The sequence below is a fragment of the Pteronotus mesoamericanus genome, unplaced genomic scaffold, assembly GCF_021234165.1.
Source record: "Pteronotus mesoamericanus isolate MK-2021 breed Mesoamerican mustached bat unplaced genomic scaffold, CSHL_Meso_final scaffold_12, whole genome shotgun sequence".
In the NCBI taxonomy this organism is placed as follows: Eukaryota; Metazoa; Chordata; class Mammalia; order Chiroptera; family Mormoopidae; genus Pteronotus; species Pteronotus mesoamericanus.
This window is the reverse complement of record NW_026555303.1, coordinates 556,844-582,363: the sequence shown is the minus strand read 5'-3', so window position 1 is coordinate 582,363 and position 25,520 is coordinate 556,844. Positions and strand designations below refer to the sequence as shown.

Genomic DNA, 25,520 nt, shown 5'->3' with positions numbered 1-25,520 from the left:
GATGACTTCAAAAAAGATATAGACAGCAGCACACTGATAGTAGGGGATTTTAACAACCCACTGTCAAAAATGGACAGATCTTCCAAACAAAACATTAATAAACATATAGTGGTGCTGAATGACACACTGAATCAAAGAGACTTAACTGACATATATAGAACCTTACATCCCAAAGAAGAAAAATACACATTCTTTTCAAATGCTCATGGCAGTTTTACAAAGATACACCACATGATAGAACACAAAGCAAACCTCAGCAAATTCAGGAAAATTGAAATAATAACAAACTTTTTCTCAGACCACAAGGCCTTGAAACTGGAAATCAACCTCAAAGAGAAACTTCAAAAACTTGCAAACTCATGGAGACTGAACAGTACACTATTAAACAATGAATGGGTCAATAATGAGATAAGAGAAGAAATCAAAAAATTTCTGGAAACAAATGAAAATGAACAGACAACAGTCCAAAACCTATAGGACACAGCAAAGGCGGTCCTGAGAGGGAAGCTCATAGCAATAGACACTTACCTAAAAAAGATAGAAACATTTCAAATAAATGACCTAACACTATTACTTCAAGAATTGGAGAAACAACAACAAATGAATCCCAGAGCCAGGAGAAGGAAGGAAATAGTCAAGATTGGAGCAGAACTGAATGACATACAGAAGAAAAGAACAATTCAAAGGATCAACCAATCCAGGAGCTGGTTCTTTGAAAAGATAAATAAAATTGAAAACCTTTAAGCAGACTCATCAAGAAAAAAAGGGAGATGACCCAAATTAGTAATATCAGAAATAAAGAGGAGAAATCACAACTGATACCACAGAAATACAAAGGATTGTCAGAAACTGCTTTGAACAATTATATGTCAAGAAATTTGACAGCCTTGATGAAATGGACAACTTTTTAGAAAACTATAATCTTTCAACACTGAAGGAGGAAGAAACAGAAAGGTTGAACAGACCCATAACATTTGGGGAAATTCAAGGTGTAATCAAGACACTCCCGGCATACAAAAGCCCAGGGCCAGACAGTTTCAGAGGAGAATATTACAAAACATTTAAGGAAGAGCTAACCCCTGTCCTTCTCAGACTATTCCAAAAACACCAAGAGGAGGTAAGACTCCCAGATTCTTCTTATGAGGCCAGCATCACCCTAATCCCCAAACCAGATAAAATCACTACAAAGAAATAAAACCACAGGTCAATATTAATGATGAACCTAGATGCTAAAATCCTCAACAAAATATTGGCAAACCGCATCCAGCAATACATTCAAAAGATTATCCACCATGGTCAAGTGGAAATCATCCCAGGCTTGCAGGGATGGTTCAATATACACAAATCAGTAAACGTGGTATACAACATAAATAAAAGAAAAGACAAAAACCACACGATCATCTCGATAGATGCAGAAAAAGCATTCAATAAGGTACAGCACCCATTTATGATCAAAACACTCAGCAAAATGGGAATAAATGGGGCATTCCTCAACATAATAAAGGCCATACATGAAAAACCTACAGCCAACACCATACTCAACGGGCAAAAACTGAAAGCTTTCCCACTAAGATTGGGAACACGACAAGGATGTACGCTTTTACTGCTTCTTTTCAACATGGTATTGGAAGTGGTAGCCACAGTGGTCAGACAAGAAAAAGAAATAAAAGGCATCCAAATAGGAAAAGAGGAAGTAAAGATACCATTGTTTGGAGATGACATGATAGTGCACATAGAAAAACCTGTAGACTCTACGAAAAACTCCTCAACCTAATAGGTGAATTTGGCAAAACAGCAGGATACAAAATGAATATTCAGCAATCAAAGGCATTTTGATACACCAGCAATGCAATAGAAGAAGAAGAAATCAGAAAAAAAAAACATTCCATATAGTAAGAAGAAAAATAAAGTACCAAGGAATAAATTTAACCAAAGAGGTAAAAGACCTTTACAGAGAAAAGTATACAATACTGGAGAAAGAAATTAAGGAAGACACAAATAAATGGAAGCATATACCATGATCATGGACTGGAAGAATTAATATCATCTAAATGTCCATAATACCCAAAGCTATTTATATTTTCAATGCAATCCCTATAAAGATACTAATGATGCACTTCACAGAAATGGAACAAAAGTTTCAAAAATTTATGTGGAACCATAAACCACCACGAATAGCCACAGCAATTTTGAGAAAGAAAAGCAAAGTAGGAGGTATCACAATACCCAATATCAAACTATATTACGAAGCCACTATACTCAAAACAGCCTGGTACTGGCACAGGGACAGACCCATAGATCAGTGGAACAGAATAGAAAGCCCAGAAATAAGCCGAGTTGTATATGGGCAACTAATATTTGACAAAGGGTGCAGAAGCATAAAATGGAGCAATAATAGCCTCTTCAACAAATTGTGTTGGTAGAGCTGGACAGCTACATAAGAAAAAAAAATATGCAATTGGATCATTAGCTGATGCAATACACAAAAATAAATTCAAGATGAATAAAAGACTGAAATATAAGTCTCAACACCATAAAAGTCCTGGAGGAGAACATTGGCAGGAAACTCTCAGATATCCCATACGGCAATTTTTTCACCGATAAATCTCCTAAACCAAGGGACATAAAGGAAAGGATAAACAAATGGGACCTCATCAAAAGAAGGAGCTTCTGCATGGCTAAAGGAAACATCAGCAAAATGGAAAGGGAGCCAACCTTATGGGAAAATATATTCACTAATGATACATCAGATAGAGGTTTGGTCTCCAAAATATATAAAGAACTCACTTGACTCCACTCCAAGAAGACAAATGATCCAATCAAAAAATGGGCAAAGGGCCTGGGCAGATGCTTTTCCAAGGAGGAGATACAGAGGGCTCAGAGACATTTGAAAGGATCCTCGGCATCACTAGCCATCAGAGAAATGCAGACCAAAAGAACTATGAAGTACCACCTCACACTGGTCAGAATGGTCATCATAAACAGATCAACAAACAACAGGTGCTGGCGAGGCTGTGGAGAAAAGGGAACCCTTGTCCACTGTTGGTGGGAATGTAGACTGGTGCAGCCACTGTGCAAAGCAGTGTGGAGTTTCCTCAAAAAGCTGAAAATGGAACTGCCTTTTGATCCAGTGATTCCCCTGCTGGGACTATACCCTAAGAATCCCAAAACGCCAATAAAAAAGAACCTATGCACCCTAATGTTCATAGCAGCACAATTTACAATAGCCAAGTGTTGGAAGCAACCTAAATGCCCATCAGTAGATGATTGGATCAAAAAATTATGGTACATTTACATAACGGAATACTTCACAGCAGAAAGAAAAAAAAGAACTACTAAACTTCGCGACAGCATGGATGGAACTCGAGAGCATTATGCTAAATGAAATAAGCCAGGGGGCGAAAGACAAATACCATATGATCTCACCTATAAGTGGAACCTGACCAACAGTACAAAGATACAAGGAAAATAAGACCAGCAACACTGAACGGAAAAGAAACCAACAGAGACTAAAGGAAAAGGGGGGGGGGGAATAAGGGAAGGGGAAAGTCAAGGAACATATAGCAAGGACTCATGGACAAAACCAAAGGGGAAGAGTTGAGGAAGGGAGGGAGGGGGCAAGGGAAATTAGTGGTGGGTAGGCAGAAGCAAGTGTATTTGAAAAAATAAATAAATTAATTTAAAAAATAATCAAATAATAATTGAAAATATATAAGTAAATAAATATGTGGTTGCCACCTTTACTCTTCATAAACTGTTATGATTCAATCCACCAAGGTTTACTCTCTTCTAGGATACCTGAAAACAAAAAATACATTGCTCTTAAACAAAAACAAAAACAAAAAAGAAGTCTTCTGCTGTCCCACTCTGTCATGTTTGGATATGGAATCTGTCTTTGTCTAGTGGATCCATTCTAGACTAGACTTGTCTAGTGGATAAGTATATATATATATACTTATCACCTGATAGTTGCTTAGTACCCATCTAAGTTATGAGGTTAACTATTAGGGAGAAATAGAGAGACTACATTCACATAACTTTTACTACAATATATTATTATAATTGTTCTATTTTCTTGTTATTGTTAATCTTGTACTGTGCCTAATTTATTAATCTTTATCATAGGTATGGATGTATAAGAAAAAAACAGTGTGTGTGTGTGTGTATATATATATATATACATATATACATATGTATATGTTTTCAATGCACATAGTATATATATAGTTTGGAGACATATATATATGTGTGTGTGTGTGTGTTTGCGTGTGTGTGTATGCTATCTACACTTTCGGTCATTCACTGGAGGGTCTTGAAACCTATCCCTCCACAGATAAAGAGGGACTACTTGGTGGGGCAAAAGTAGGTTTAGAATTGTTTACATGGAAAATAGTCCTGCTTGGTGTAGCTCAGTGGATTGACGGTAGGCATGTAAATCAAAGTGCTGCCAGTTCAATTCCCAGGCAGGGCACATGCCTGGGTTGCAGACCAGGTGTCCCAGTGGAGGGTGCGTGAGAAGCAACCACACATTGATGTTTCTCTCCCTCTCTTTCTCCTTCCTTCCCCTCTGTTTAAAAATAAATAAATAAAATATTTAAAAAATAATATAATGTTTAATAAAAGTAATATGAGCATGAACTCTGAGTTTTGTGTACTCACAACTGTAAATCTACTTTTACCCACACCCTGTACATTCACTCAAAATAATGAATGCAAAATCCATTAAGAAAAATACAAGGAGAATCAAGATGGCGGAAGAGTGAGTGAAAGTCACAATGACCTCCTCCCAGGAACAACCTGGAATAACAACTAAATTGGGGAGAAATCACCTGGAACACACAACTGAACAATAGTGAGAGATGAGCCTTGTAACCCTGGAGACAGAAGAATCGGCTTTAGCGCACTCTAACTGGTAAGGAGTATGGTACACACTCTAGAAGGCAGACGGGGCACCCACAGGCAGCAGCATGAGAAGGATATTGAAACAGCCAGTTGGATCCACCTGAGAAGAGTGAGGTCTAAACCCAAAGCAGGGATCTCTAGCCTACAGCACCAGAGACCAAAAAGTACACAGAAAACAGCCAGCTGGGAAAAGAGTCAGGGTTGCTGTCGGGCAGAGAGAGGTGGCTGGAGATGCAAAGAGTCTTCTAAAGGGCAAATGCAAAATTCTTACTTGCAGCCACTTACCCTGGTCTCTGGCAAAGGTGGGGGCCAAGTGGGCTATATACCTGAGTATACACTGGGGAAGGAGGCTTTGGGGAGAGAACTGAGAAAATAGCGGGCAGGATCTCAGTGCTGACTCACCACCCATGCGGCAGCAGCCATCTTGCTCAGGCTGAGACCACTCCCCTGAATGGTACCAAAGACAGAAGACCTCATACCCCATACCAGGTGGAATTTCACTCCAACCTGTGCTGTCTAAGCTGTCTGCTGAGTGCAAAGTGGCAGCCACAGATAGCATATCCCTGGTTAAGGGGGTGAATAGAGGTCTGGAGACACATGAGGAGAGACTGGAGATGGAGGTTTGAGGAACAAATGGAGAGAGTAGCTGACGGGATACCAGAGCTGACTCCTCTCCCATACAGCTGCAGCTAGAGAAGACTCAATAACCCTGCCCCCAGGAGGGACTCTGCCCGGCCCTGAGATGTCTAAGGCAGCCTGCTGAGTGCAAGGTGCCTAGATTAACAGCTGAAGGACACAGCCACAAACAGTAGATTCCTGGAAGTCTCGAACAGACTGCCTAAGGTCAAAAAGGGACAACTTCTGACATCACTAGAAGCAGACAAGAAAGAAAAAAACAGAGGTCTCCAACCATAGAAGTTCACACCACAAAGTCAGGAAATCAAGACAGATCAACTTAAGAAGTAGAAGCAAAAAAGAAGAGTCTCACAAATAATAGGAAGACAAAGAAATACACCCAACTTGAAGGGAAAGGAGGAATCCCAAGAAAGAGAACTAAATGAAATAGAGGCAAGTAAAGTATCAGATATTAAGTTCCAAACAACCGTTATAAGGAGGCTCAACGAGCTAAGTGAGCTCAGAGATAATTACAAAAAACCTACAGGGAAATGATGAGGAACTTACTGCAAACTATATCAGCATGAAAAAGAACATAGAAACTATAAATAAGAGACAAAAATATATGAATAATACAATTTCTGAGTTGAAGAACACAGTAGAAGGAATCAAAAGCAGGCTAGATGAAGTGAGGACCTCACTGTGCTGGAGGACAAGGTAGAGAAAAGCTCCCAGAAAGAGCAGGAAAATGAAAAAAGACTCAAACACAATGGAAAGGCATTTAGGGAAATGCAGGACAACTTGAAACACATTAATATCTGTATAATAGGGATACCAGAAGGGGCAGAGGATGAGGAAGGGATAGAGAACCTGTTTGAAAACGTCATGATGGAAAACTTCCCTAATTGGAGGAGAGAAAAAGCCACACAAGTCCAGGAAGCACAGAGGGTCCCATTCAAGAGGAACCCAAAGAGGCCCACTCCAAAACACATAATCATTTAAATGGCAAATATCTAAGACAAACAGAGAATCCTAAAGGAAGCAAAGGAGAAAGATATAGTAACATATAAGCAAGCCTCAATACAGCTAGCAGCTGACCTCTCAACAGAAGTACTACAAGCCAGAAGGGAATGGCAAGAAATATTCCAAGTCATGAAAGGCAAAGGTCTGCAACCAACACTGCTCTACTCAGCAAGGCTCTCAATTAAAATGGAAGGGGAAATAAGGAGTTTCCCAGACAAAAGAAGGCTAAAAGAATACACCTCCACCAAATCAGCACTGCAAAATATTCTAAAGGGACTGCTTTAAGAACATGAAGAAAAAGAGTCTATGAATACCTAGTTCCTTTCACAGTTGCCAATACTTGAAATGACCAATATGTGATAATGATGTGTAATTTTAATTATTCCTGTGTTATTTGTTGAAACTAAACCTGTTTTGTGTATCTCTTGCCTATTTCTGTTATTTTCAAAAAGCTTTAAATGAATTTTTGGTATTCTTTATTCATTTCTTGTTTAAATGTTTGTAGAATTTTTTCCCTAAAAAACAAACAAACCATTAACTCTTTTATAGATGTGTTGGTAACACTTTCTATTGTATTATTTGTCCTTTAACTTTTTTATACATATATTACTGTAGACTCTTAAATGTTTAATATAGTCATATTATCAATATTTTACTTCATAGCTTCTGGATTTGAATATTATACTTCAGGGTAAGAAAAATATTAGTTTGTATTTTCTCCTAAATCTCCTTCAATTCCACATATTAGTTTTTAACTCACTTGAATATTTCTTGTATAATGTGTGAAACAGGGCTCTATATTTGTTTTATTTCAAGTAATAGTGCTCCATGTGCCTTATTTGTTGAATAAGCCTTATTTTACCCATTGATTTGAAATATTAACTTAATCATATATTACATTGTTAGACAGATATACATTTTTTCTCTAGAATGCTCATTATATTTCTTTGATCTACTTGATTATTTCTGTGCTGGTGTCATGTTGGTTTAAATGCTGAGACTTTAAAATTGTTTTAAATTTTTTTAATATTTTATAATTAACTTTGAGATTTAAAAAATAAATAAAATCAATCTGCATTTAAGAAAAAGAAAGAAAAAGAAATAGAGAGAGAGATGGAACTCCTATGTTTTGCAACAACGTGGATGGAACTTGAGAATATTAAGCTAAGTGAAATAAGCCAGTTGATGAAAGACAAATACCATATGCTCTCACCTATAAGTGGACTCTATTCAACAAAATAAACCACAGGCACAGAAACATGAAGCAGACTGAAAGTGAGCAGATGGGATGGGGAAAGAGGACAATGGTGGAAAGAAGGGAAAGGGACTAGACAAAGAACATGTATGAATGACCCATGAACATGGATAACAGAGTGGGGATTGACTGTGGGAGTGGGGGGCGGGGTGGGATGGGTAGAGGAGGGTAAAAGGGGAAAAACAGAGACAACTGTAATAGAATAAAAATGATTTATACATTTAAAAAACTATAAAAAATAAATAAATGACCAATGGGGAAAATAAATAATGTTAAAAAAAAGAAAAAGAATGTTTTATGCTTTTATGACATTTCAGTTTTATTCCCTTCTTTTCAACACATTTGCCTAGTGTAGTACAGACCAATAAGTAATGTTGGCTTCATGCAACTGACTTTTATCATAATTAAACGATATGATTATTGTTCAACAAATGATGTGGTCTTCAGACCCTTTACTAGTCTCTTAACCTTCCTTGAAGCTTATTCTAGTCTGTCAGTATTCTACTTAAAATAAGACATCCAAAATTGAACATAATACTCCAGAAAGAATGAGAGCAGTTAATAGTTCACAGGAGCTGACATCTCCAGTAGTAAGGGAATTATACATTATTAACAAAGTCTAAGATTATATTTGTTTTAGCAATCCATGTAACCTCAACCTGCCTCCCTAAAAACATTTTTATCCTTCCCAAAGACGCTTTCCACTGTGCATGACTAGCTCCAATCCAGACAGGCATTTGGTTGGAACTTCCAAAAAGACCACCAGATAGGCAAGCAGAGCCACTGAAGGAAGTGTAGACAAAAAGGAAGTGTAATATGCCTCCCCCCAAAAAGAAATTTTACTGAAAAGTAAAGGGAAGAGGCCAGTTAACATGGTGCCACTGTACAGTTGTTGTATGGAGAAGAATATCACAGGTATGCTGATTGTACTCTTCATTTGTAAATAGCTAATTACTCCTGTTACCAAAGGAACAGCACATCACACCTAAAGACAGAAATCAGCATAAATAACCAAATTGTGTCTACTTGAAGAACAAGTGGAAAGGAAAAAAGGTTTGCTAAACTGTATTCCACAGATGTCAATGTAAAAGTCATGACTTCAAAGAACGTCACACTCTCCTGTATGTAGATTTCCCTTACCCATACTTCTGCTCTTGTATCCCATACCCACTGGCTTCTTTGCACTGTTAAGAATCTCGTAAATATAGTCAATTATTATAAATGTGCCAGAAGTCTCATTTCAAATTGTTCCCCAGTTAATGTATCATAGTAGAGAATGAATTGCTATTACAAGTAACTAAAAATAAAAAAAGTTTCAGCGTCAGTAATTGACTCATCTTCTTGAACTTTTTAAGAAGCCAAAGTAGCAGTTCCCAGCTATTAGCTCATAGTTTGTAGAAGAATAATATATTTCCTAATTAAAATACTCACTCTTCATGGTCCTAAAATAAAAATAATGCACTTTATCCTACAATCTTTCATTTTAGGTAGGTTTGACACTTCGGAGGCACAACAAAAGAAGAAAAAAGCAATAGGGACTCCGCTCAAAGAATCAGCCATTATCTTCATTAATGCTTTCCTTTCTTTTACATCAATTTTCTAGCAGCCCCACAATTTGTCACATCAGTCATTTATCTGTTTTCCAGAAAACTATAGTAATATGTTTTTTTTTTTTATGGTTGTTCAAGCACAGTTGTCTCCAATCTTCCCCCACCAGAATCCCCCACCGAATCCACGCCCACCTCCCACCCTCAATCCTACCCTGCTTTGGCTTTGTCCATGGGTCCTTTATACATACTTCTTGATGACCCTTCCCCTTCCTTCCCCGTTATCCCCTTGTCCCAACCCTCTGGTCACTGTGGGTTTGTTCTTTGTTTCCATGTCTCCAGTTATATTTTGCTTCCTTGTTTATTTTGTTGATTAGGTTCCACATATTCTTGAGATCACAAGGTATTTGTCTTTCACTGCCTGGCTTATGTCACTTAGCATAATGTTCTCTAGTACCATCCATGTTGTGGCGAATGGTAGGAGCTCCTTCTTTCTTTCTGCTGAAGAGAATTCCATGGTGTACATGTACCACAGTTTTTGGATCCACTCATTTGCTGATGGGCACTTAGGCTGTTTCCATCACTTGGCTATTGTAAATAATGCTGCTATGAACACTGGTGTGCATGAGTTCTTTTGAACTGGAGTTTCAGGATTCTTAAAATATAATCCCAGCAGTGCAATCTCTGGGATGAAAGGCAGTTCAATTTTTAGTTTTTGAGGAAATTCCATACTGTTTTCCACAGTGGCTGCACCAGTCTGCATTCCCACCAACACTGTATTAGGGTTCCCTTTTCTCCACAGCCTCGCCAGCACTTAACTGTTTGTTGATTTTCTTTTTTTATGCTGGCCATTCTAACCTGTGTGAAGTGATATCTCATTGCGGTTTTAATTTGCATTTCTCTGATGGCTGGTGATGTTGAGCCTCCTTTCATATGTCTCTGGGCCTTCTCTATGTCCTCCTTGGAGAAATGTCTGTATAGGTCCTTTGCCCATTTTTTAATTGGATTGCTTGTCTCCCTGGTGTGGAGTTATATGAGTCTTTTATATATTTGGGAGATCGTATCCTTGTCCAAAGAATCATTTGCAAATGTATTTTCCCATACAGTTGGTTTCCTTTTCATTTTGCTGATGTTGTCTTTGGGCTTGCAGAAGCTTTTTATTTTGATAAGATCCCACAGGTTTATTCTTTACTTATGTCCCTTGCTCTAGGGGACACATCAGTGAAAATATTGCTGTGTGAGATATCTGAGATTTTCCTCCCTAAGTTCTCCCCTAGGACTTCTGTGGTGTCACGACTTATATTTAAGTCATTTAAGCACCTTGAATTTATTTTTGTGTATGGTGTAAGTTGGTGGTCAAGTTCCATTGGTTTTGCATGTAGCTGTGGAGATCTCCCAACATCATTTGTTGAAGAGGCTATATTTACTGATTTCATGCTCCTGCCCCGTTTCTTGAATATTAATTTACTATAGAGACATAGTTTCTTTCTGGGCTCTCTATTCCGTTTGATGGGTATATGTGTCTGTTGTTATGCCAGTACGAGATTGTTTTGATGACAGTGGCATTGTAATATCATGTGATGCCAGGTATTGTGCTCCCTCCTATTTTGTTCTTCTTTCTCAAAATTGCTGAGGCTATTTGGGGTCCTTTATGGTTCCATAAAAATTTTTGAAATGTTTGTTCTATATATGTTAAATATATAATTGGTATTTTAATCGGGATTGCATTGAATCTATAAATTGCTTTGGGTAGTATGGACATTTTGGTGATGTTCATTCTTCCAATCCATGAACACGGTATATGCTCCCATTTATTTGTGTCTTCCTTAATTTTTGTCTTCAGGTTGTGTAGTATTTTGAGTACATTTCCTTTACCTCCTTGGTTAGGTTTATTCCTAGGTACTTTATTTTTCTTGTTGCTATAACAAATGGGATTATTTTTCCTAATTTCTGGTTCTAATATTGCATTGTTGGTGTGCAAAAAAACCTTCAATTCTTGAATATTTATTTTGTATCCTGCTGTTTTGTCAAACTCCCTTATTAGGTCGAGTAGATTTTTGGTGTAGTCTATAAGGTGTTCTATGTACACTATCATTTCAACTGAAAACAATGACAGTTTGACTTCCTCCTTTCAAATTTGGATGACTTTTATTTCTTTTTCTTGTTTGATTACTGTAGCTGGGACTTCCAATAGTATGTTGAATAGAAATGGTGAAAGAGACCTCCCTTGTCTTGTTCCTGATCTTAGTGGGATATCTGTTAGTTTTTACCCATTGAGTATGATGTTGTCTGTAGGTTTCTCATATATGGCCTTTATTATGTTGAGGCATGCCCTATCTACTTCCATTTTGCTAAGTGTTCTTATCATGAATAGGTGGTGTATCTTATCAAGTGTTTTTTTCCACATGTATTGATATGATCATGTGGTTTCTGTCTTTCCTTTTGTTTATGTGATATATTACATTTATTGATTTGCAAATATTGGTAGATTTCTGATTACCACATCAATTTCACTAGCTGTTATCAGTGTTCAGGCTTTCTGCTTCTTGATTCAATTTCGGAATTTCATATTTTCTAGAAATTTGTCTATTTCACCCTGGTTTTCAAATTTCTAAGCATATAATGGTTCATAGTAATTATTTAAAATCCTTTGTATTACTGTGGTGTCAGTTGTAATCTCTCCTCTTTCTTTTCTGGTTTTATTTATTTGGGGCCTCTCTTTTTTTTTTTCATGATGAGTCTCATTAAAGGGTTGTCAACTTTGTTTCTTTTCAAAGAACCAGCTCCTAGATGCATTGACCCTTTGAATTTTTTTTTTTTTAGTCTCTATGTGATTTATTTATTTCTCAGTTAGGATTCCACTTATATTTGTAATTTAATGAACAAAATAAACTTACAAACAAAAAAGAAACAGACACATAGCTGCCAAAGGGGAGGTGTTTTGTGGGGCTGGTTCAAAAAGGAATTAAGGAAAAAAAAAACACCCTCATATACAGACAATAGTATGGTCATTACCAAAGGTAAATGGGGATTTAATTAATTGTATGCTTGTTTTGATATGTATTTATTTTTATACATGTCAGACTTTATTTTCAATATGTATGTAAACAGGTCAGCCAAACTACCAAATTTAATTATAGAAAGATCATAAAAATATGATGACAAAAAGTCCTTAAATAAAGAATGTCCCCTCTGTTCTAATTTGAAAGTCTTACAGCTAACATAAAGCAAACTATAACGAGGTACTCCTCGCTTAGATTCACCTATGGTTAATGGTGTGTTTTATTGGCTTTCTCTTACTACAATATTATTTTTTCTTTTTTTCCCTTCATTTATTTATTTTTTTAATACATTTGTCTCTGCCTCCCCCCAACCACTTTCACTTCCCCCTACTTCGTTCCCTCCCCCACCTCTTCCCCTTTGGTTTTGTCCATGAGTTCTTGCTATATGTTCCTTGACTTTCCCCTTCCCTTCCCTTTCCCTGCCCGCCCCTCCCTCCTTCCCTCTTGTCCCTGTTGATTTCTTTTCCTTTCAGTGTTGCAGGTCATATTTTCCTTGCATCATTGTATTGTTGGTTAGGTTCCGCTTATAGGTGAGATCATATGGTATTTGTCTCTCGCCCCCTGGCTTATTTCGCTTAGCATAATGCTCTCCAGTTCCATCCATGCTGTCGCGAAGTTTAGTAGTTCTTTTTTTCTGTCTGCTGCGTAGTATTCCATTCTGTATATGTACCATAACTTTTTGATCCAATCATCTACTGATGGACACTTAGGTTGCTTCCAACACTTGGCTATTGTAAATTACGCTGCAATGAACATTGGGGTGCATAGGTTCTTTTGTATTGGCGTCTTGGTGTTCTTAGGGTATAGTCCCAGCAGGGGAATCACTGGATCAAAAGGCAGTTCCATTTTCAGCTTTTTGAGGAAACTCCACACCGCCTTCCACAGTGGATAAACCAGTCTGCATTCCCACCAACAGTGTACTAGGGTCCCCATTTCTCCACAGCCTCGCCAGCACCTGTTGTTTGTTGATCTGTTTATGATGGCCATTCTGACCGGTGTGAGGTGGTACCTCATGATGGTTTTGATCTGCATTTCTCTGATGGCTAGTGATGCTGAGCATCCTTTCAAACGCCTCTGGGCCCTCTGTATCTCCTCCTTGCAAAAGTGTCTGCCAAGGTCCTACACGCATTTTTTGATTGGATCGTTTGTCTTCTTGGAGTGGAGTCGAGTGAGTTCTTTATATATCTTGGAGATCAAACCCCTATCTGATGTATCATTAGCGAAAATATTTTCCCATAGGGTGGGCTCCCTTTTCATTTTGCTGATGTTTTCTTTTGCCGTGCAGAAGCTTCTTATTTTGATGAGATCCCATTTGTTTATTCTTTCCTTTATGTCCCTTGCTTTAGGAGACATATCAGTGAAAAAATTGCTTCGTGGGATATCTGAAAGTTTCCTGCCAATGTTCACCTCTAGGACTTTGATGGTGTTGTGACTTATATTGAAGTATTTTATCCATCTTGAGTTTATTTTTGTGTATGGTGTCAGCTGATGATCCAATTTCAATTTTTTGCATGTAGCTGTCCAGCTCTCCCAACATCATTTGTTGAAGAGGCTATTATGGCTCCATTTTATGCTTCTGCCCCCTTTGTCAAGTATTAGATGCCCATAGAGACCTGGGCTTATTCCTGGGCTTTCTATTGTGTTCCACTGGTCTAGGGGTCTGTTCTTGTGCCAGTACCAAATTGTTTTGAGCATAGTGGCTTTGTAATAGAGTTTGATATCCGGTATTGTGATCCCTCCTACTTTGTGTTTCTTTCTCAAAATTGCTGCAGCTATTCGGGGTCGTTTATGGTTTCATATAAATTTTTGAAATGTCTGTTCTATTTCTGTGAAATACGTCATTGGTATCTTAATAGGGATTGCGTTGAATCTATAAATTGCTTTGGGTAGTATGGACATTTTGAGGATATTAATTCTTCCAATCCATGAGCACGGTATATTCTTCCATTTATTTGTGTCTTCCTTAATTTCTTCTTTCAATGTTATATAGTTTTCTGCATACAGCTCTTTTATGTCTATGGTTAAATTTATGCCTAGGTACTTTATTTTTGTTCTTGCTATATCGAATGGTATTTTTTCTCTGATTTCTTCTTCTTCTATTGCATTGCTGGTGTACAAAAATGCATTTGATTTCTGAATGTTGACTTTGTATCCTGCTGTTTTGCCAAATTGACTTATAAGGTTGAGGAGTTTTTTGGTAGAGTCTACAGGGTTCTCTATGTACACTACCATGTCATGTGCAAACAATGATAGCTTTACGTCCTCCTTTCCTATTTCATTGCCTTTTATCTCTTTCTCTTGTCTGACTGCTGTGGCTAGGACTTCCAATACGATGTTGAAAAGAAGCGGTGAGAGCGGACATGCTTGTCCTGTTCCCGATCTTAGTGGGAAAGCTTTCATTGTTTGCCCATTGAGTATGATATTGGCTGTAGATTTTTCATATATGGCCTCTATTATGTTGAGGAATGCCCTATTTATTCCCATTTTGCTGAGTGTTTTGATCATAAATGGGTGCTGTACCTTATCGAATGCCTTTTCTGTATCTATCGAGATGATCATGTGGTTTTTGTCTCTTCTTTTATTTATGTCATGTATCACGTTTACTGATTTGCGTATTTTGAACCATCCCTGCATCCCTGGGATGAATCCCACTTGATCGTGGTGGATAATCTTTTGAATGTATTGCTGGATGCAGTTCGCCAATATTCTGTGGAGGATTTTAGCATCTATGTTCATCAGCGAAATTGGCCTGTAGTTGTCTTTCTTTGTAAAGGCTTTATCTGGTTTTGGGATCAGGGTGATGCTGGCCTCATAGAAAGAGTCTGGGAGACTTCCGTCCTCTTGGATTTTTGGGAATAGTCTGAGAAGGACAGGGGTTAGCTCTTCCTTAAATGTTTTGTAAAATTCTACTGTGAAACCGTCCGGCCTTGGGCTTCTGTATGCCCGGAGTTTCTTGATTACTGCTTCAGTTTCCCCAGCTCTTATGGGTCTGTTCAAGCTTTTTGTTTCTTCCTCCTTTAGTGTTGGAAGATTATACTTTTCTAAAAATTTGTCCATTTCATCAAGATTTTCAAGTTTCTTGGCTTATATTTTTTTCATAATAGTTTCTGATGATCATTTGTATTTCTGTGGTATCAGTTGTTATTTCTCCTATTTCATTTCTGATATTATTAATTTGGGTCCTCTCACTGTTTTTCTTGATGAGTCTGCTTAAAGGCTTTCAATTTCATTTATCTTTTCAAAGAACCAGCTCCTGGATTGGTTGATCCTCTGAATTGTTCTTTTTGTCTCTACATCATTCAGTTCTGCTCTAATCTTGACTATTTCCTTCCTACCTCTTGCTCTGGGATTTATTTGTTGTTGTTTCTCCAGTTCTTGAAGTTGTAGTGTTAGGTCTTTTATTTGAAATGTTTGAATTTTTTTTAGGCAAGCATGTATTACTATGAACTTCCCTCTCAGGACCGCCTTTGCTGTGTCCCATAGGTTTTGGACTGTTGTCTGTTCATTTTCATTTGTTTCCAGAAATTTTTTGATATCTTCTCTTATCTCATTATTGACCCATTCATTGTTGAATAGTGTACTGTTCAGTCTCCATGAGTTTGCAAGTTTTTGAAGTTTCTCTTTGAGGTTGATTTCCAGTTTCAAGCACTTGTGTTCTGAGAAAAAGTTTGGTATTATTTCAATTTTCCTGAATTTGCTGAGGCTTGCTTTGTGTCCTATCATGTGGTGTATCTTTGTAAAACTGCCATGAGCATTTGAAAAGAATGTGTATTTTTCTTCTGTGGGATGTAAGGTTCTATATATGTCAGTTAAATCTCTTTGATTCAGTGTGTCATTCAGCGGCACAATATGTTTATTCGTGTTTTGTTTGGAAGATCTGTCCATTTTTGACAGTGGGGTGTTGAAATCCCCTACTATTCAGTGTGTTGCTGTCTATATCTTTTTGGAAGTCATCCAACACTTCCCTTATAAACTTGGGGGCGTCTATATTGGGAGCATATGTTTACAATGTTGATGTCTTCTTGATAGATTCTTCCTTTAAGTATTATAAAGTGCCCCTCTGGGTCTCTCTTTATGGCCTTTGTTTTGAAATCTTCTTTGTCTGATACAAGTATGGCAACCCCGGTCTTTTTCTCATGCCCATTTGCTTGGAATATTTTTTTTCCATCCCTTTACTTTCAATCTGTGTAGGTCTCTTGCTCTGAGGTGGGTCTCTTGGAGGCAGCATATGTGTGCGTCATGTTTCTTATCCATTCAGCTACCCTGTGTCTTTTGATTGAGGCATTTAGTCCATTCCCATTGAGAGATATTACTGATAGAAACTTACTCATCTTTTCTCTTTGTACCTGTGTTCCTCTCTGTCTCATTCTTTTCCTTCATCTGCTTAAACCAGTCCCCTTAGCCTATCTTGGAGTGCTGGTTTGGGTGAGATGTATTCTTTTAGTCTTCTCTTGTCTGGAAAACTCCATATTTCCCCTTCTATTTTAATGGAGAGCCTACCTGGGTAGAGCAGCCTTGGCTGTAGGCCCTTGCTTTTCATGGCTTGGAATATTTGTTGCCATTCCCTTCTGGCTTGTAGTGTTTCTGTTGAGAAGTCAGCTCCTAGGAATATCGGGGCCCCCTGGTATGTTACTTTCTCCTTCTCCCTTGCTGCCTTGAGGATTCTCTGTCTTTGACATTTGCCATGTTAATGATGATTGTCTTGGAGTGGACCTCTTTGAGTCCCTCTTGAGTGGGGTCCTCTGTGCCTCCTGGATCCCTGAGAGCCTTTCTCTCCTCAAAGTAGGGACGTTTTCCATCATAACTTTTTCGAGGAGGTTCTCTATCCCTTGCTCCTCTTCTTCTCCTTCTGGGATCCCTATTATACTGATATTATTGCGTTTCAGGTTGTCCTGCATTTCCCTAAATGCCTCTTCATTCTTTTTGAGTCGTTTTCCATTTCTTGTTCTTTCTGGGAGCTTCTTTCTACCTTATCCTCTATCTCACTGATTCGATCCTCAGCTTCATCCAGCCTGCTTTGGATTCCTTCGACTGTGTTCTTCAATTCAGAAATGGTATTCTTCATATCCTCTTGTGTCTTCTTGATAGTTTATATGTCCTTTTCCAGGCTGATATAGTTTGCTGTAAGATCCTGATAGTTTCTCTGCAGTTTCTCATAGTTCTCTTTGAGCTGGCTGAGCTCATTGAGCTTCCTTAGAACCATTGTTTTGAATTCAGTATCTGATAGTTCCTTTGCCTCTATTTCATTTAGCTCTCTCTGTGGGGAGTCCCCTTTTCCGCTCATTTGAGGGGAACTTCTTTTTCTTCCCATTATTGTGAGAGTCTGTTAAGTATTTTTGTCCTTTACTTTTCTTTCTGGGCCTGCCTCTGATGATGTCTGTTGTTGACCCTATAGGTATCTTGGGTTGTTTGTTTGAGCCCTCCAGGAGTCTAATGCCTGTGTCTGACTCCTGCTTGGAGCAGCTCTGCGACCCCTTCGGTCAGGGCTGGTCTATTTTTTGGTATCTCTCTGCACTCTCATGCAGTCTCCTTGAGTGTGCTCCGAGCGCGGCAGGATCCCCAGTCTGCCTGGGCTCGCATGTGCTTGCCCTACACCAGGGGGCTTATGCGCGACCTCGCGTACTCATCTGGTCCCCTGGCCGGCGAGCTCCGAGGCACTGGTCAGTTTAGGGTTTTCTATTGTGCATTTTCCTCGCTTTTGGCTCTTTGGGTGCTTTGCTTGCCCTCGCCAAATGCGGACTACTGAAATGGGAGGAAGTCAGCTCCAGGGCTCTCTGGTTAATCCTGTCTCTGTTCCCTCCTCCAGGGACTCTGGGCACCTTTACTAATTTTGTGGGCCGCTCCGCAATCGCGGGCGGGCAGGTCAATTTACGCCTGCCTTTCCTGCTCTGTGCACTCCCTCACAGGCCGTATAGGTGCCAATATTTGGGAGGCCTTGCCGGCCGGTGCAAGCATTCGCCAGCCCATGCGGGTTACACACAGGCTCGCCGACCCTCGCCAGTCACTCAGTGCAAGCGTGCAAGCCTGCACTGGGTGTTTTGGGGGTGTCTATGTGTGCTTTTCGGCTTTTGGCTCTTTGGGGCTGTATCTTTCCCTGCACAATGGAGACTAGGGAAAGGAGAAGGAGTCAGGACTCCCCGATTCCTCCCGTTCTTTCCCCAATGCCTCAGTTTCTAGTCTCTCCTCAGGGGTCTCTGGGCAGTTCTGTGACCCATTCGGCCAAGGATCCACCACCTGTGTGGACTGCGTTTCAATCACAGGCAGTCTGGTTCCTGCGCGCCCCTCTTCTACCTCTTTGGGGGTGCGCCTTTCCAGCCCACAATGGAGACTACGGAAAGTGGGAGGAAGTCGGGGCTTCCCGGTTCCTCTTCCTGTTCTTTCCCCAATGCCTCCGTTTCCAGACTCTCCTCAGGGGCCTCCGGGCAGTTCCCTGACCCCTTCAGCCAAAGATGCACCCCCTGTGCAGACTGTGTTTCAATCGCATGCAGTCTGGTTCATGCGCGCCCTGCTTCTGCCTCTTTGGGTCGCGCCTTTCCAGCCCTCAATGGAGACTACAGAACGGGGAGGGAGTCAAGACTCCCCGGTTCCTCCTCCCGTTCTTTTCCCAACGTCTCCGTCTCCAGGCTCTCCTCAAGGCTCTCCCAGCCAGTCTGCACTCAGCCCCCCAGCTCACTGGCGTACAAGCTGTGTGAGGAGCGCACAAAAGGCCGGTTAATTGATTCCCTTATGCCTGAGTGAGATGGTAGCTGCAGAATGGGAGGCGTGCCATCACCAGGGCTCAACCAGCCGCCGTGTCAGTTCTCTTCACAAAGTTTTCCTCACCAGTCTTTTCCCAGGCACCAGCTCACCCTGCTGCCGCATCTACCCAGAGATCAAGGAGGGTGGCTGCCACTGCAACTTTTGCGTTGGCCTTTTGAATGACTCTTTGCATCCCCAGCCACCTGTCTCTGGCAGAGAGCGCCCCTAAGCTTTTCGGGGTTGCATTTTGTCTGTATTTTCTTGGCTTTAGCTGCTGTAGTTTAGGGGTTCCTGTTTATAATTCAGACCCCGTTCTTCTCAGGGGAAGCTAACTGGCCGTTTCAATATCCTTCTGGTGCCAGTGTCCATGGGCACTCAGCGCACCCTCTCGAGCCTCCACCACCCTTCTCACCCGTTGGGATGTGTGAGAGTAGAATCCACTGTCCGCGGCACCAAGGCTCCTCTCCCACTATCGCTCCCCTGCTTTCCAGGTGATTACTCCCTTATTTAGTTTCAATTCCAATTTGGTTTTGGGAGGAGGTCAGCGTGACTCCCATTCATTCCTCCGCCATATTCTCTCCTCTCTGTGATTTAATTCTGCTTTGATATTGGTTATTTCCCTCCTTCTGCTTGCTCTGGGCTTTCTTTTTTGTTGTTCCTCCAGTTTTTGTAGCTATAGAGTTAAGTTGTTTATTTGAAATGTTTCTATCTTTTTTTTAGGTAAGCCTAAATTGCTATGAACTTCCCTCTCAGCACTGTCTTAACTGTGATCCATAAGTTTTTGACTGTTGTGTGTTCACTTTCATTTGTTTTAAGAAATGTTTTTATTTATTTCTTGATCTCTTTATCAACCCATTCATTGTTTAATAGCATGTTATTCAGTCTCCATGAATTTGAATGTTTCTGAGTTTTTCCTCGAAGTTGGATTCTAGTCTCATGCCCTTGTGGTCTGAGGAAATGCTTGATATGATTTCAGTTTTCTTGAATTTGTTGAGACTTGTTTTGTATCATATCACATGATCTACCTTTGAAAATGTCCCATGTGCATTTGGAAAGAACATGTATTTCACTTCTGTGAGATGAAAGGTCATGTATACACACACACACACACACACACACACACATATATATATGTCATATATATGTAGGTCGTTTGTGTGTGTGTGTGTGTATCAGTTAAGTCCATTTGTTCTAGTGCATCATTCATCACTAAAATATCCTTGTTGATTTTTTGTTTGAAAGATCTATCCATTGTTGACAGTGGGGTGTTAAAATCCCCTAGTATAAGTGTGTTGCTGTCTACATCTTTCTTGAAGTCTTCCAAGAATGTTTTTTTATATACTTGGATGCTCCTATGGTGGGTGCATATGTGTTTACAACACTTATGTCTTCTTGTTGGATTTTTCCCTTGAGTATTTTGAAGTGTCCTTCTGACTTTCTTTTTATGGCCTCTTTTGTAAAGTCTATTTTGTTTGATGTAAGTATTGCTACCCCAGCTTTTTTTTTTCCTGTCCATTTGCTTGGAATATTTTTTCCACCCCTTAAGTTTCAGTGTGTGCAGGTGGGATTTTGTAGGCAGTATATGTGGAGGTCATGTTTTCTCATCCATTCAGCTACCCTGTATCTTTTTATTGGAATATATAAACTGTTTACATTTAAGGATATTATTGATAGGTACTTATTCATTTCTGTTTTTCCCCCTTTGTACTTGCATTCCTCTCTCTCTTCCTCTTTTCTTTCCACTTCTTAAAGCATTCCCTTGGCATGCCTTACAATGCTAGTTTGGTGGGTGTGTGTTCTTTCAGCCTTCTATTGTATGGGAAAGCCCTTATTTCACCTTCCATTTTAATTGAAAGGCTTCATGGGTAGAGCAGTCTTCATCGCAGGCCTTTGCTTTTCATGACTTGGAATGTTTCTTGCCATTCCTTTCTGGCTTGTAGTGTTTCTGTTGAGTAATCAGCTGCTAGACCTATTGATGCTCCCTGTCTGTTACTGTCTGTTTCTCGCTTGTTGCTTTTAAGATTCTCTCTTTGTCTTTATACTTTGTCATTTTAATTATGATGTGTCTTGGAGTAGCCCTCTTTTGGTTCCTCTTCATTGGGACCCTATGCACTTCCTGAATTTGTATGGCTTTTCCCCTCTTCAGATTAAGAGATTTTCTTTCATTATTTTTTCAAACAGATTTTCTATCCCTTGCTCCTTTTTTTCTCCTTCTGGTAGTCCAATTATTCGAATGTTGTTGCATTTCATGTAGTCTTATAGTACTCTTAAGCTCTCATCATATGGTTTTTAGTCTTTCTTTATGTTGCTGCTCTACCTGGGTATTTCTTTCTACGTTGTTATCCAACTCACTAATTCAGTCCTGTGCTTCATCCAGCCTGCTTTTTATTCCTTCTAGTGTATTTTTTTTTTATTTTAGGTATTGTATTCTTCATTTCTTCCTGGTTTTTGTTTATAGTTTCTATTTCATATTGTTGTAGTTCCCACTCAGTTCCCTGTAGTTGTGAGTGAGTTCCTTGAGCATCCTTATAACCATTTTTTTGAATTCTCTATCTGTTAGTTTGCTTGCCTCTATTTTATTTAGCTCTTTTATTTGGGAATCTTCCATTCCTTTTGATTGGAAGTTATTTCTTTGCCTCCCTATTTTAGGTGACTCTATTTGTTTTTTTCTGTTATTCCAGATGCTCTGCTTTGCAAGATGTATTCATAGGGTGCACTTTTGTGTTAGGGGTTCTGTGGGACTCAGTGGTGTTTTCTCTTTGATCTCCTTATCAGGATGCTCTAGAGTTGTCCTTTCTTCCATTTATGTGGGCTTTCTTATTGGCGTTGGTTTTTACCTGTTGATGGTTCCTTTGTTGGTGGGTTCTCCCCTCCAGAGGGTTTACCTGTATTCACAACTCCCATATTTTCTTGTATCCTATTGTACAGTTGTTGGTTAACAAAACAGTGTTACCAGACAACCAACCTATGCCAGCAAAAAGAACCCCCATCCCACATCAGCTATCTCAACTGCAATTGCACTAAGATTAATAAAAGTGAAGAGAGATTGTGGATATTATAAGATACGGCAATTGGAATATGAGATAACTGAAAGGGGGAAAATGTTCTTGTATGGTAAGAGGAAGGAAAATTGTTGAGTTGGGATAGAACCGAGGTGAGGAAAGGGATGGAGCAATATTTACAACACAAGTAAAACACATGAAAGGGCACTGGGAACAATAGGGTAAGAAGAGGGAAGAGTATACTATGAGGTTCAAAGTAAAATTGAAAAGATACTGGACCAAAGGGAGCAAAATTCCAGAAACACCACAGCAGAGTCAATACAACAACAGTTGAATGAAATTTAATAAAGGTAGAATGGGGATAAGTATATTATAGAAAAGCAAAAGGGAATATGAGTTTTCTACAGCAAAGAAAAGTTATTTTGAGAGGAATTAAGATGGAGGAAAAGTGAATGGAATTCACGCTGACCTCCTTCCAGGACCAACCTGGAATTACAACTAAACTGTGGAGAAATCACCTGGAACAAACAACTGAACAATAGTGAGAGAGGAGCCTTGTAACCTCAGAGACAGAAGAATAGGCTTTAGCACATTCTAACTGGTAAGGAGTGTGGTACTGAGAAGGCAGGTGGGGTACCCATGGGTGGCAGTACCAGAAGGATATTGAAATGGCCAGTTGGATTCCCCTGAAAAGAGTGGGGTCTAAAGCAAAAGCATAGATTTCTAGCCCACAGCATCAGAGTCAAAAAAGTACACAGAAAACAGTCAGCTGGGAAAAGCAGCAGAGTTGCTCCCTGCCAGAGACAGGCAGCTGGAGAAGCAAAGAGCCTACTAAAGGACCAACACAAAATTTTTATGTGCAGCCACTTACCCTGGTCTCTGGCAAATGTGGGGGCAGAGTGGGCTAGAGACTCATGACGAAACTGGGTAAGGAGACTCTGGGGAGAGAACTGAGAAAGTAGCTAGCAGTATCTCAGTGTGAACTCCTCCCCCATACAACAGCAGCTTGAAGGGACCCAATAACACCTCCCCCAGGAGGGACTCCGTCCCACCCTGAGCTTTCTAAGGTGCCCTGCTGAGTGCAGAGTGAATAAATTAACAACTGAAGGAGACAGCCACAGACAGCAGATTCATGGAAGTCTCGAACAGACTGCCTAAGGTCAGACAGGGTCAAAATCTGACATCATCAGAGGCAGACTTAGAAAGTAAAAACAGCGGTCTCCAACTATAGAAGTTCACACCACAAAGTCAGCAAATCAAGTCAGATCAATTTAAGAAGCAGAAGCAAAAGAGAAGAGTCTCACAAATAATGAGAAGACAAAGAAATACCCGCCACTCAAAGAGAAAGGAGGAATCCCCAGAGAGAGAACTAAATGAAATAGAGGCAAGTAAACTATCAGATACTAAGTTCCAAACAATGGTTCTAAGGAAACACAATGAGCTCAGTGAGCTCAGAGAGAATTACCAAAAACTGTAGGGAAACTACGAGGAACTTTCTGCAAACTATATCAGCATGAAAAAAGACATAGAAACTATCAATAAGAGACAAGAGGAAATGAAGAATACAGTTACTGAATTGAAGAACACAGTAGAAGGAATCAAAAGCAGGATAGATGAAGCTGAGGACTGAATAAGCAGGCTGGAGGACAAGGTAGAAAAAAGCTCACAGAAAGAGCAAGAAAATGAAAAAGACTCAGAGAGAATGAAGAGGCTTTTAGAGAAATGCAGGACAACCTGAAACGTGATAATATCCAGATAATAGGGATACCAGAAGGAGAAGAGAATGAGGAAGGGATAGAGAACCTGTTTGAAAAAGTAATGATGGAAAACTTCCCTAATTGGAGGAGAGAAAATGTCACACAAGTCCATTAAGCACATAGGGTCCTATTCAATAAGAATCCAATGAGGCCCACTTCTAGACACATCATCATTAAAATGGCAAATATCTAAGACAAACAGAGAATCCTAAAGCAAAAAAGAGAAAGACATAGTAACGTTTAAGGGAGCCGTGGTAGGCTCGCATCTGACTTCTCAACAGGAACACTGCAACCAAGAAGGGAATGACAAGAAATATTCCAAGTCATGAAAAGCAACAGTCGGCAAACAGGACTGCTTTACCCAGCAGGGCTCTCAATTAAAATGGAAGGTGAAATAAGGAGTTTTCCAGACAAAAGAAGGCTAAAAGAATACACGTCCACCAAACCAGCACTGCAAAATATGCTAAAGGGACTGCTTTAAGATGAAGAAAAAGTTTCTATGAATATCCAGTTCCTTTCAGAGTTTTCAATATTTGATATTACCAATATTTTTTATACTCATTAATCTGATTGTGACAGTGATGTTATTTTACTTGTTACTTTACTATTTGTTGAAACTAAAGCTGTTTTAGTATATTTCTTGCCTATTTCTATTTTTTTTAAAAAAGCTTTAAATGACTTTTTGGTATTCTTTACCCATTTATTTATTAAAAGTTTGTAGAACTTCCCCCCTCCAAAACAAAACAAAACAAAACAAAACAAAACAAAAAGAAAAACAAAAATGTATTAACCGTATTTTAGATGTGTTGCAAATACTTTTCTATTCTATTCCTTGTCCATTAACTTTTTTTATATGTGTATTACTATATAGTTAAATGTTTAATATAGTCATAATGTCAATATTTACTTTCTACCTTCTGGGTTTGAATATTTTACTTCAGGTCATGAAAAATATTAGTTCTATTTCCTTCTAAAACTCCTTAGATTGTAAATAATGATTTTTAACTCACCTGAATATTTCTTGTATAATGTGTGAAATAGGACTCTCTATTTGTTTTATTTAAAGAAACAGTGGTCCATGTACCTTATCTGTGGAATAAGCCTTATTTTCCCCATTGATTTGAAATATCATCTTAATCATACATATATTAATCATATATATATATATATATATGTTTGTCTCTAGAATGTTCATTATATTTCATTGATCTACTTGATTATTCTGTGCTGGTATCATGTTGGTTTAATTGCTGAGGCTTTATAATGGTTTTATTTTTTTAATATTTCATAATTAACTTTGACATTTAAAAATAAATAAATAAAATCAATCTACATTTAGGAAAGAAAAAGAAAGATGGAACTCCTACTTTTTGCGACAACATGCATGAAACTGGAGAATATTAAGCTAAGTGAAATAATCCAGTTGATGAAAGACAATTACCATATGATCTCACATATAAGTCGACTCTATTCAACAAAATAAACTAATGAACAAAATAAACTACAGGCACAGAAACATGGAGCAGACTGAACGAGGCCAGAAGGGAGGAGGAAATAGGACTATGGTGGAAAGAAGGGAAAGGGACTAGACAAAGAACATGTATAAATGACACATAGAC

The 25,520-nt window shown here is 39.0% G+C and overlaps 1 protein-coding gene across 2 annotated transcripts in view; it reads right to left on the bottom strand.

The window, feature by feature from the left end:
- Positions 1-25,520, bottom strand: part of PCDH19 (protocadherin 19) — a 214,903-nt gene that overhangs the window by 140,338 nt on the left and 49,045 nt on the right. The gene's annotated exons all lie outside the window — the stretch shown is intronic.